Below are 13,782 nucleotides of genomic sequence, written 5' to 3' on the forward strand. Positions count from 1 at the left end.
CTGTCCTTCTATTCTCACTGATGTCACTAGCGCCCTCAAGTGTTGAGGGAACCGTTTTTCCCTTTCTACCAAGCAACACGCTCTTTTCTTCAATATGTTTGCTACTGAATGTTATCCTGAGGTGATTCAACACTGGGGCCCCACAAGGGTGCATGCTCAGCCCCCTCCTGTACTCCCTGTTCACCTATGACTGCGTGGCCATGCACGCCCTCAACTCAATCATCAAGTTTGCTGATGACACAACAGTAGTAGGCTTTATTACCAACGAGACAGCCTACAGGGAGGAGGTGAGGGCATGCAGAGTGTGGTGTCAGGAAACAACCTCTCACTCAACGTCAACAAAACAAAGGAGATGACTTCAGGAAACAGCAGAGTGAGCACCCTCGTATCCACATCGATGGGACAGCAGTGGAGAAGGTGAAAAGTTAAGTTCCTCGGCATACACATCACGGACAAACTGAAATGGTCCACCTGCCCTTCAGGACACCTACAGCACACGATAACACAGGAAGGCCAAAAAGATCATCAAGGACAACAACCACCCGAGCCACTGCCTGTTCACCTCACTACCATCCAGAAGATGAGGTCAGTACAGGTGCATCAAAGCTGGGACCAAGAGACTGAAAAACAGGTTCTATCTCAAGGCCATCAGACTATTAATCAGCCATCACTAACAGAGAGGCTGCTGCCTACATACAGACTTGAAATCATCGGCTACTTTAATAAATGGATCACGAGTCACTTTAATAATGCAACTTTAATAATGTTTACATATCTTGCATTACTCATCTTATATGTATATACTGTTTTTTTATACCATCTACTGCATTTTGCCTATGCCGCTCTGTCATTGCTCATCCATATATTTATATGTATACAGTTGAAGTCGGAAGTTTACATGCACTTATGTTAGAGTGATTAAAACTAGTTTTTCAACCACTCCACAAATTTCTTGTTAACAAACTATAATTTTGGCAGTCGGTTAGGACATCTACTTTGTGCATGACACAAGTAATTTTTCCAACAATTGTTTACAGACAGATTATTTCACTGTATCACAATTCCAGTGGGTCAGAAGTTTACATACTCTAAGTTGACTGTGCCTTTAAACAGCTTGGAAAATTCCAGAAAATGATGTCATGGCTTTAGAAGCTTCTGATAGGCTAATTGACATCATTTGAGTCAATTGGAGGTGTACCTGTGGATGTATTTCAAGGCCTACCTTCAAACTCAGTGCCTCTTTGCTTGACATCATGGGAAAATCAAAAGAAATCAGCCAAGACCTCAGAAAAAGAATTGTAGACCTCCACAAGTCTGGTTCATCCTTGGGAGCGATTTCCAAACGCCTGAAGGTACCACGTTCATCTGTACAAACAATAGTACGCAAGTATAAACACCATGGGACCACGCAGCTGTCATACCGCTCAGGAAGGAGACGCATTCTGTCTCCTAGAGATGAACGTACTTTGGTGCAAAAAGTGCAAATCAATCCCAGAACAACAGCAAAGGACCTTGTGAAGATGCTGGAGGAAACAGGCATAAAAGTATCTATATCCACAGTAAATCGAGTCCTATATCGACATAACCTGAAAGTCCGCTCAGCAAGGAAGAAGCCACTGCTCCAATTCGCCAATAAAAAGCCAGACTATGGTTTGCAACTGCACATGGGGACAAAGATCGTACTTTTTGGAGAAATGTCCTCTCATCTGATGAAACAAAATAGAACTGTTTGGCCATAATAACCATTGTTATGTTTAGAGGAAAAAGGGGGAGGCTTGCAAGCCGAAAAACACCATCCCAACTGTGAAGCACGGGGGTGGCAGCAATATGTTGTGGGGGTGCTTTGCTGCAGGAGGGACTGGTGCACTTCTCAAAATAGATGGCATCATGAGGGAGGAAAATTAGGTGGATATATTGAAGCAACATCTCAAGATATCAGTCAGGAAGTTAAAGCTTAAAGCTTGGCCGCAAATGGGTCTTCCAAATTGACAATGACCCCAAGCATATTTCCAAAGTTGCGGCAAAATGGCTTAACCTGTTTGGGATAGGGGACAGTATTTTCACGGCCGGATAAAAAACGTACCCGATTTAATCTGGTTACTACTCCTGCCCGGAAACGAGAATATGCATATAATTAGTAGATTTGGATAGAAAACACTCTAAAGTTTCTAAAACTGTTTGAATGGTGTCTGTGAGTATAACAGAACTCATACGGCAGGCCAAAACCTGAGAAGATTCCATACAGGAAGTGCCCTGTCTGACAATTTGTTCTCCTTCTGTGGCATCTCTATCGAAAATACAGCATCTGTGCTGTAACGTGACATTTTCTAAGGCTTCCATTGGCTCTCAGAAGGCGTCTGCAGTCTCTGGGCGAAAAACAGCAGGAGTTTTTGTGAGTGGTCAGGCAGGGAACAGTGACACTGGAGATGCGCATCCACGAGAAGACTTCATTTGTTTCTTTCAGCCTTTGAATGAATACAACGTCGCCCGGTTGGAATATTATCGCTATTTTACGAGAAAAATAGCATAAAAATTGATTTTAAACAGCGTTTGACATGCTTCTAAGTACGGTAATGGAATATTTTTATTTTTTTTGTCACGAAATGCACTCACGCGTCACCCTTCGGATTGTGACCTGAACGCACGAACAATACGGAGCTATTTGGATATAACTATGGATTATTTGGAACCAAAACAACATTTGTTGTTGAAGTAGAAGTCCTGGGAGTGCATTCTGATGAAGAACAGCAAAGGTAATCCAATTTTTCTTATAGTAAATCTCTAGTTTGGTGAGGGCCAAACTTGGTGGGTGTCAAATTAGCTAGCCATGATGGCCGGGCTATGTACTCAGAATATTGCAAAATGTGCTTTCGCCGAAAAGCTATTTTAAAATCTGACACCGCGATTGCATAAAGGAGTTCTGTATCTATAATTCTTAAAATAATTGTTATGTTTTTTGTTTACGTTTATCGTGAGTAATTTAGTAAATTCACCGGAAGTTTGTGGTGGGTATGCTAGTTCTGAACATCACATGCTAATGTAAAAAGCTGTTTTTTGATATAAATATGAACTTGATTGAACAAAACATGCATGTATTGTATAACATAATGTCCTAGGAGTGTCATCTGATGAAGATCATCAAAGGTTAGTGCTGCATTTAGCTGTGGTTTTGGTTTTTGTGACATATATGCTTGCTTTGAAAATAGCTGTGTGATTATTTTTGGCAGGGTACTCTTCTGACATAATCTAATGTTTTGCTTTCGCTGTAAAGCCTTTTTGAAATCGGACAATGTGGTTAGATTAACGAGAGTCTTGTCTTTAAAATGGTGTAAAATAGTTGATTGTTTGAGAAAATTGAATTGTGATATTTTAGTTGGTTTTGTATTTCGCGCCGTGCGATGCCACTGGCTGTTGGCTAGGGGTTCCGCAGGCGGAACGTCTGTCCCTAACAGGTTTTAAGGATAACCAAGTCAAGGTATTGGAGTGGCCATCACAAAGCCCTGACCTCAACCCTATAGAAAATTAGTGGGTTGAACGGAAAAAGTGTGTGCGAGCAAGGAGGCCTACAAACCTGACTCAGTTACACCAGCTCTGTCAGGAGGAATGGGCCAAAATTCACCCAACTTATTGTGGGAAGCTTGTGGAAGGCTTCCTGAAACATTTGACCCAAGTTAAATAATTTTAAAGACAATGCTACCAAATACTAATTGAGTGTATGTAAACTTCTGACCCACTGGGAATGTGATGAAAGAGATATAAGCTGAAATAAATAATTCTCTCTACTATTATTCTGACATTTCACAATCTTAAAATAAAGTGGTGATGCTAACTGACCTAAGACAGGGAATTCTTACAAGGATTAAATGTCAGGAATTGTGAAAAACTCAGTTTAAATGTATTTGGCTAAGGTGTATGTAAACTTCCGACTTCAACTGTATATTCTTATTCCATTCCTTTACTTAGATTTGTGTGTATTAGGTAGTTGTTGTGGAATTGTTAGATTACATGTTAGATACTGCTGCATTGTCGGAACTAGAAGCACAAGCATTTTGCTCCACTCCCAATAACGTCTGCTAACCATGTGTATTTGACCAATACAATTTGATGAGCAGTTCCTGTGCTCTCTGTCTGGATGTTTTCAGTGAGCCAGTCTCTACTTCATGTGGGCACAACTTCTGCATGGCCTGTATCACAAAGTACTGGGATAGCAATGACTTGTGCCAGTGTCCAATGTGTATGGAGACATTCTACAGGAGGCCTGAGTTTTGCATCAATACTTTCATTTCTGAGCTGGTTGCTCAGTTCAGGAAGTCAGTTCAAGTTAAAGCTATCAACAGCCCAGAACAATGCCCTTCTCAACTCCTACACATCCCCTGTGACGTCTGCACTGAGACGAAGATCAAGGCCCTGAAGTCCTGCATGGTGTGTCAGACCTCTTACTGTGACACTCACCTGGAGCCTCATTAGAGAGTTGCAGCCTTAAAGAGCCACAAGCTGAGAACCTGGAAGACATGATGTGTAAGAAGCATGACAGACTCCTGGAGCTGTTCTGTAGGACTGACCAAATGTGTCTTTGTGTCTTGTGCTTGAAAACAGACCACATGACTCATGACACTGTCCCGCTAGAGGAAGAGTGTGGAGAGAGGAAGGCTCAGCTGGGAAGGACTGGGGCAGAAGTTCAGCACATGATCCAGGAGCGACTGCAGAAGGTTATAGAGGTCAAACTATCAGTAAAGCTCAGCAAGAGAGTTGCAGAGAGCGAGATATCAAAAAGTGTGCAGGTCTTTATTGATCTGGTGCGCTCCATTGAGAGAAGCCACGCTGAGCTCATTGAGGTGATTGAAGAGGAGCAGAAAGCAACAGAGGCAGGCTGAAGGGTTCATTAAAGCTGGAGCAAGAAATCACTGAGCTAAAGAGAAGCACTGAGCTGATACAGCTCTCAAACACTGAAGACCACCTCCACCTCCTCCAAAGCTCCCCATCCCTGTGCACTCCTCCATCCACCAAGGACTGGTCTGAGACCAGTGTTCACAGTAATCTGTGTGTGGAGACCGTGAGGAGAGCCGTGTATGAGCTGGAGGAGACACTGAATAAAGAAATGAAGAAGCTGCCTGAATTCAAACTGAAGAGGATTCGGCAGTATGCAGTGGATGTGACTCTGGACCCTCATGCAGCACATCCCTCTCTCATCCTGTCTGAGGATCGGAAACAAGTGAGAGTTGGAGGCATCAGACAGGATCTTCCTGACAACCCAGAAAGGTTTGATCATGTTGTCATTGTATTGGGAAAGGAGGGCTTCTCATCAGGGAGATTTTACTATGAGGTGAAGGTTAATAAGGGGAAGACTGAGTGGGATGTAGAAGTGGACAGAAAGTCCATCAACAGGAAGGGGAATATCTCACTGACCCATAAAAATCCAGGTTGTATCACATCCGGCCGTGATTGGGAGTACCATAGCGTGGCGCACAATTGGCCCAACATCGTCCGGGTTTGGCCAGAGTGGGCTGTCATTGTAAATAAGAATTTGATCTTAACTGACTTGCCTAGTTAAATAAAATGTTTAAAAAGTTTAAAAAAAATACTGGACTCTGATCCTGAGGGATGGGAGTAAATACACAGCTTGTGCCATGTGTCATCCTCTCCCTGAGAGAGAAGTCACAAAAGGTTGTGGTGTTCATGGATTATGAGGAGGGTCAGGTCTCCTTTTATGATATGGAGGCCAGGGCTCATATCTACTATCACTGGCTGCACCTTCACTGAGAAACTCGATCCATACTTTAGCCCTTACATGAATAATGATGGTAAAAACTCTGCCTCTGATCATCTCTCCTGTCAATCACACAGAATGAGTTACAATCCAATTGACTTGTAAAATATCAATATTATTATTTTGATAGGAATGTGTAAATGGATAGGGATTGAAGTGTACTAAAGTTACATGTAATCTAGGGCTGGGCCATATGGCCTAAAAGTAATATCTAGATTTTATTTCAGAAATTTGGACGATTCACGATATATATACACACATCTTGATTTTTCTAAACAAACAAAAAAAGACCAAAACATAATTCAAATAAGTGTTTTCTTTATTAAAATGAATAAATAAACAATGCAACTTGACTTTGTATCAACTAGGCCAGTGGTCACCAACCTTTGAGTCAAGATCACGTTCTGAGTCAAAATGCATGCCGAGATCTACCGCTGGTTTTTTATTAACATTACTTAAAAAATGTAAGCCTATGCAACATTAACCAATTAAAAACAGTACTGTAGCAATGAGGTTTGTGCAGTAAGCTATAGGCCCAATACATTATCACTGCATACTGGCTTTGCTTGAATTTACCTGCCAAAGCATTGTTGTTCGGGACATTTTTTTAAATTATATTTCAACATTTGAGGTAGGCTATATGATCACACCGGTAATAGATTCATTGCTGTATTACTTGTGAGGCAAAGCTGAGTGAGCATACAATTAAAGAATTAGATTTTTATTTTACTGGGCTGATGGTGCCTGCATCTGATGGTCAGTCTCAGCGGAGGGAGAGAGCAGCAGACTGAGGGTCCGTCTCTCAACATACCTCCGCTCTCCCTTTCCTCCACTGACACTGACCAAAAAGGGACACTGTCTTCCAGCTGATGGCGAAAACTCGAGTCGCACTGCATTATTTCTGCCTCATGCACAAATTCATGTTGTTACTCCCATGAACAGAGAATGTGAAATATTCCTTGATGTAAAAAAAGACCCAAGCCGCTAATAATAACAACAACGCAAGCCTATAGATAGATACACTTTCCTACTCATTCATTACTGCTGCAGTGCTTGTTGTAGCGCTGAGTGGAAATATGAAGAACGCGCATTTTATGGTTTATACAAATGTTGAATACAAAGTGTTGACAGTGCTGAGTAAGAACTTAAACGTGAACTCACTCATAAAAACAGCAGCTCTTTGCTGTGTTCGTTGACAGTCTCTCTCTAGTCATGGTTTTAAACGTTTTGAAATCTCACAGTATCAATTTTGCCTAAGCTTTATTTTATGCCTGCTAAATTCCTGCAGACTCGGTCATCTGAGCAATCTGATTGGCCCCCGAAGGCATAGTGCACTTGATTTCCTCTCCAGGCCCACCGGGAAGGCAGAGTTTGTACCTTCAGACACATGAAATGGACACATGAAATGGCAACAGTTTGCCTACCCGGCACGCAGGGCAGCTGAATTGGCCACACCTACCATCAACAGCCCGAGACTAATAAAAAAAATAGGAACACAAGCCTTAAACGTTGGGTTTTTTACAGAAATGTTTGGCGATCGACTAGAAATGTTTGTTTACATCCCTATTAGTGAGCATTTCTCCTTTGCCAAGATAATCCATCTACCTGACAGGTGTAGCATATAAAGAAGCTGGTTAAACAGCATGATCATTACACAGGTGCACCTTGTGCTGGGGGCAATGCCACAGATGTCTCAAGTTTAGAGGGAGCGTGCAATTGGCATGCTGACAGGAATGTCCACCAGAGCTGTTGCCAGAGAATTGAATGTTCATTTCTTTGCCATAGAGAATTTAGCAGTTTGTCCAACCGGCCTCACAACTGCAGACCACGTGTAACCACACCAGCCCAGGACCTCCACATCCGGCTTCTTCACCTGCGGTATCGTCTGAGACCAGTCACAGCTGATGAAACTGTGGGTTTGCACAACTGAAAAATGTCTGCATAAACTGTCAGAAACCGTGTCAGGGAAGCTCATCGGCGTGCTCGTCATCCTCACCAGGGTCTTGACCTGACTGCAGTTTGGCGTCGTAACCAACTTCAGTGAGCAAATGCTCACCTTCGATGGCCACTCGCATGCTGGAGAAGTGTGCTCTTCACGGATGAATCCTGGTTTCAACTGTACTGGGAAGATGGCAAACGGCATGTGTGGGCGAGCAGTTTGCTGATGTCAACTTTGTGAACAGAGTGCCCCATGGGGTTATGGTATGGACAGGCATAAGCTACGGACAACGAACACAATTGCATTTTATTGATGGCAATTTGAATGCACAGAGATACCATGACGAGATCCTGAGGCCCATTGTCGTGCCATTCATCCGACCCTATCACCTCATGTTTCAGCATGATAATGCACAGCCCCATATCGCAAGGATTTGTATATAATTCCTGGAAGCTGAAAATGTCCCAGTTCCTCAATGGCCTGCATACTCATCAGACATGTCACCCATTGAGCATGTTTGGGATGCTCTGGATCAACGTGTACAACAGTGTGTTCCAGTTCCCGCCAATATCCAGCAACTTCGCACAACCATTGAAGAGGTGTGGTACAACATTCTACAGCCTGTTCAACTCTATGCGCAGGAGATGTGTGAAGCTGCATGAGGCAAATAGTGGTCACACTGAATTCTGACTGGTTTTCTGATGCACATCCCTACCTTTTTTTTTAAAGATATCTCTGACCAACAGATGCATATCTGTATTCCCAGTCATATGAAATCCATAGATTAGGGCCTAATGATTTTTTAATTATTGACTGGTTTCCTTATATTTACAATTAACATTTATGTCATTTAGCAGGCGCTCTTATCCAGAGCAACTTACAGTAGTGAGTGCATACATTTACACATTTATTTGTACTCGTCCCCCATGGGAATTGAACCCACAACCCTGCCGTTGAAATTGTTGCAAGTTGCGTTTATAGTTATGTTCAGTGTATGTCAGTGAGCTATTAATGCCACCTTATCACAGAAGACACCCTCTGATAGTGACTTCCCTCTGTGTTGCCCTCTCTGACAGGGTATACCTTCAGGAACATCATACAACATGCATCCTCATAGAAAAGATCTGACCGTTAATCATTTACTAAGTCAGAGATCGCTACTCCTATAAACTATGCACTAAGTTCAGCTTTCACTAAAGCTTTCAATCAGAGTTGAATCAGTTGATACAGCATTGTATATTACCAAAGCAATAACATTTAGGAAAACCGTACTGGAGTTCCTAAGTCATAAACATTACATCAAATCTAAGGTGGCAAAAAAATAAGACCTATTCTGTATTAGCTAAATGATGAGATAGGAAAAAGGCCTAGTTTCTGCTACTAGAAGTGACCATCATTCTTGACCATCTACCTACACATCCAATTTAAAATGAGAATATTGACAAATGTTAAGCTTAATTCTGTCACACAGCTAGAAGTGCTAGTGACATTCCAATTTTCTGTGGCTCAAGACACCCTTTGAACCAGTGGTGTAAAGTACTTAAGTAACAATACTTTGAAGTACTACTTAAGTAGTTGTTTTGAGTTTCTGTACTTTACTAATCATATTTTTGACTACTTTTACTTCACTACATTCCTAAAGAAAATAATGTACTTTTTACTCCATACATTTTTCCTGACACCCAAAAGTACTCGTTACATTTTGAATGCTTAGCAGCACAGGAAAATGGTCCAATTCACACACTTAACAAGAGAAAATCACTTGTCATCCTTACTACCTCTGATCTGGCGGACTTACTAAACACAAATGCTTTATGAGTGTTGGAGTGTGCCCCCGGGCTACCAGTAAATGAAAAAAACAAGACAATTGTGCCGTCTGGTTGGCTTAATATAAGGAATAATAAATGGTTTATACTTTTACTTGTACTTTTTATTTCATAAGTATATTTTAACAATTACATTTACTTTTGATCATTAAGTATGTTTAAAACCAAATACTTTTAGACTTTTACTCAAGTATTTTACTGGGTGACTCACTTTTACCTGAGTCATTTTCTATTAAGGTATCTTTACTTTTACTCAAGTATGACTATTGAATACTTTTTCCACCACTGCTTTGAACTCATAAATCAAATAGCCAAACATTTCAGTTCCTTCAAGAAAAGTGCAATTTATTTGGTCTAACCACACTAGAACATTTGACAGAAAAACAGTTAGGAGCATATGAAACAAAACGGTGCAAACAGATTAATTGGGATATTCAAAGGCATACTGTGGGCTATATTCAAGAGCAGATAGTCTTTCATGGTTTTACAGTGTTTGTGCAGTTGTAAGGCCATAGCTGAGAAAAGGACCATCCTCACAGCAGCCACACAGCTTGTGGGCATCTTAGTAAGTTAAGCTCTTGAACATACTGTATGCTCTGACGATGCTGGGCCAATTATGAGCCACCCTATGGGACTCACAATCACGGCCGGATGTGATACAGCCTGGATTCGAACCAGGGACTATAGTGACACCTCTTGCACTGAGATGTAGTGCCCTAGACCGCTGCGCCACTCGGGAGCAAAAAAAAATAATTCTCAAACAATTTCCCCATTTGCTGAACTGGCTAAATTAGCCACAAAGATAGTTTTACCTGCCTCTTTCTGGTTCTGCATTGTGGTCCTTGGAACCGTTTGAGTTATAGTTCATCAAGTCTGAAGACCCCTAACCTGCGGCTAGATCGAAATGACATTGATTGGCGTTTGCCATAAATGGATGTCATTAATAGTACATTGCGACATTAGGTACATTATTTGTAACACTAGGGGTCACTGTTGTTTATTCAAAGTGTTTTTTGGAGGGGGTTAACCTTTATTTAAATGAGAAAGTCAGTTAAGAACAAATTCTTATTTACAATGATGGCCTACCAAAAGACAAAAGGCCTCCTGTGGGGACGGGGGCTGGGATTTAAAATTGAAATAAAAATATAGGACAAAACACACATCACGACAACAGAGACACCACAACACTACATAAAGAGAGACCTAAGACAACAACATAGCATGGCAGCAACACATGAAAACACAGCATGGTAGCAACACAACATGGCAGTAGCACAACATGTAGCAGCACAAAACATGGTACAAACATTATTGGGCACAGACAACAGCACAAAGGGCAAGAAGGTAGAGACAACAATACATCACACGAAGCAGTCACAACTGTGAGTAAGAGTGTCCATGATTGTGTCTCTGAATGAAGAGATGGCGATAAAACAGTCCAGTTTGAGGGTTTTTTTGCAGCTCATTCCAGTCACTAGCTGCAGCGACCTGAAAAGAGGAGCGACCCAGGGATGTGTGTGCTTTGGGGACCTTTAACAGAATGTGACTGGCAGAACGGGTGTTGTATGTGGAGGATGAGGGCTGCAGTAGGTATTTCAGATACGTAGGAGTGAGGCCTAAGAGGGTTTATAAATAAGTATCAACCAGTGGGTCTTGCAACGGGTATACAGAGATGACCAGTTTACAGAGGAGTATAGAGTGCAGTGATGTGTCCTATAAGGAGCATTGGTGGCAAATCTGATGGCCGAATGGTAAAGAACATCTAGCCGCTCGAGAGCCCCCTTAACTGCCGATCTATAAATTATGTCTCCATAATCTAGCATGGGTAGGATGGTCATCTGAATCAGGGTTAGTTTGGCAGCTGGGGTGAAAGAGGAGCGATTACGATAGAGGAAACCAAGTCTAGTTTTAACTTTAGCCTGCAGCTTTGATTTGTGCTGAGAGAAGGATACTTGTATGAGTCGACTACCTCAATCTCTAAACCCTCAGAGGTAGTAATCACACCGGTGGGGAGAGGGGCATTCGTCTTGACCTTGACCACATGACCTTTGTTTTAGAGGTATTCAGAACAAGGTCAAGGGTAGAGACAGCTTGCTGGACACTAAGAAAGCTTTGTTGCAGAGCGTTTAACACAAAAAGTGGTTCTTTTTGAAAGCTCCTATGCTGCTCATTTTAGGAGTGCAAATTCATCAGAGCCCAAAAGTTTGTCCTACGGCTATCAGAGACACTAGATTAGACTACCATATACAGTCATTGGATTACATTTTATTGATCAAAAGTAAATGTTTTTGATATGATTAATGTAGAAAAACTACAACTCCAGATGTACAGTCGTGGCCAAAAGTTTGGAGCATGATACAAATATACATTTTCACAAAGTTTGCTGCTTCAGTGTCTTTAGATATTTTTGTCAGTTGTTACTATAGAATACTCAAGTATAATTACAAGCATTTCATAAGTGTCAAAGGCTTTTATTGACAATTACATGAAGTTGATGCGAAGAGTCAATATTTGCAGTGTTGACCCTTCTTTTTCAAGACCTCTGCAATATGCCCTGTCAATTAACTTCTGGGCCACATCCTGACTGATGGTAGCCCATTCTTGCATAATCAATGCTTGGAGTTTATCAGAATTTGTGGGGTTTTGTTTGTCCACCCGCCTCTTGAGGATTGACCACAAGTTCTCAATGGGATTAAGGTCTGGGGAGTTTCCTGGCCATGGACCCAAAATATCGACGTTTTGTTCCCCGAGCCACTTAGTTATCACTTTTGCCTTATGGCAAGGTGCTCCATCATGCTGGAAAAGGCATTGTTCGTCACCAAACTGTTCCTGGAGGGTTGGGAGAAGTTGCTCTCGGAGGATGTGTTGGTACCATTCTTTATTCATGCCAACAGTCTCAGGATGCTTTACTGTTGGCATGACACAGGACTGATGTTAGCGCTCACCTTGTCTTGTCCGGACAAGCTTTTTCCGGATGCCCCAAACAATCGGAAAGGGGATTCATCAGAGAAAATGACTTTACCCCAGTCCTCAGCAGTCCTCAGTCCTCAGCAGTCCAATCCCTGTACCTTCTGCAGAATATCAGTCTGTCCCTGATGTATTTCCTGGAGAAAAGTGGCTTCTTTGCTGCCCTTCTTGACACCAGGCCATCCTCCAAAAGTCTTCGCCTCACTGTGCGTGCAGATGCACTCACACCTGCCTGCTGCCATTCCTGACCAAGCTCTGTACTGGTGGTGCCCCGATCCCTCAGCTGAATCAACTTTTGAGACGATCCTGGCGCTTGCTGGACTTTCTTGGACGCACTGAAGCCTTCTTCACAACAATTGAACCGCTCTCCTTGAAGTTCTTGATGATCGGATAAATAGTTGATTTAGGTGCAATCTTACTGGCAGCAATATCCTTGCCTGTGAAGCCATTTTTGTGCAAAGCAATGATGACGGCACGTGTTTCCTTGCAGGTAACCATGATTGACAGAGGAAGAACAATGATTCCAAGCACCACCCTCCTTTTGAAGCTTCCAGTATGTTATTCGAACTCAATCAGTGATCTCCAGCCTTGTCCTCGTCAACACTCACACCTGTGTTAACGAGAGAATCACTGACATGATGTCAGCTGGTCCTTTTGTGGCAGGGCTGAAATGCAGTCAAAATGTTTTGGGGGGATTCAGTTCATTTGCATGGCAAAGAGGGACTTTGCAATTAATTGCAATTTATCTGATCACTCTTCATAACATTCTGGAGTATATGCAGATTGCCATCATACAAACTGAGGCAGCAGACTTTGTGAAAATTAATATTTGTGTCATTCTCAAAACTTTTGGCCACGACTGTACCTATGTGTCTCTAATGCTCTTAATAAAATATACAACTTTTTGACAAGAGACGATTGTGTTTTTATGGCAAGGGAAAATGTCAAGGTCTCTTCTGATTGTTCTACCAGCAGGTTGCAGAGTTGATTATTATTATTATTCTTTCATTATTTGTTACTTTTATTTCTTTCTTTTTTTAGGTATTTTTCTTAACTGCATTTTTGGTTAAGGGCTTGTAAGTAAGCATTTCACAGTAAGGTCTACACTGTATTCAGCGCATGTGACAAATACAGTTTGATTTGATAGCTATGTAGTATCTATCTCAGCAACCTGAGTAGGAATGTGTCTCATGATGTCCTTGGGCAGGGGGGTGTGGCCAGGCTAGAACAGTGGGAGTTTATATCCTCTTTTACTTTCTCTAGTGACATGCAGACATGAATAG

Source organism: Salmo salar, chromosome ssa11 (assembly GCF_905237065.1).
Source record: "Salmo salar chromosome ssa11, Ssal_v3.1, whole genome shotgun sequence".
NCBI classification, from domain to species: domain Eukaryota; kingdom Metazoa; phylum Chordata; class Actinopteri; order Salmoniformes; family Salmonidae; genus Salmo; species Salmo salar.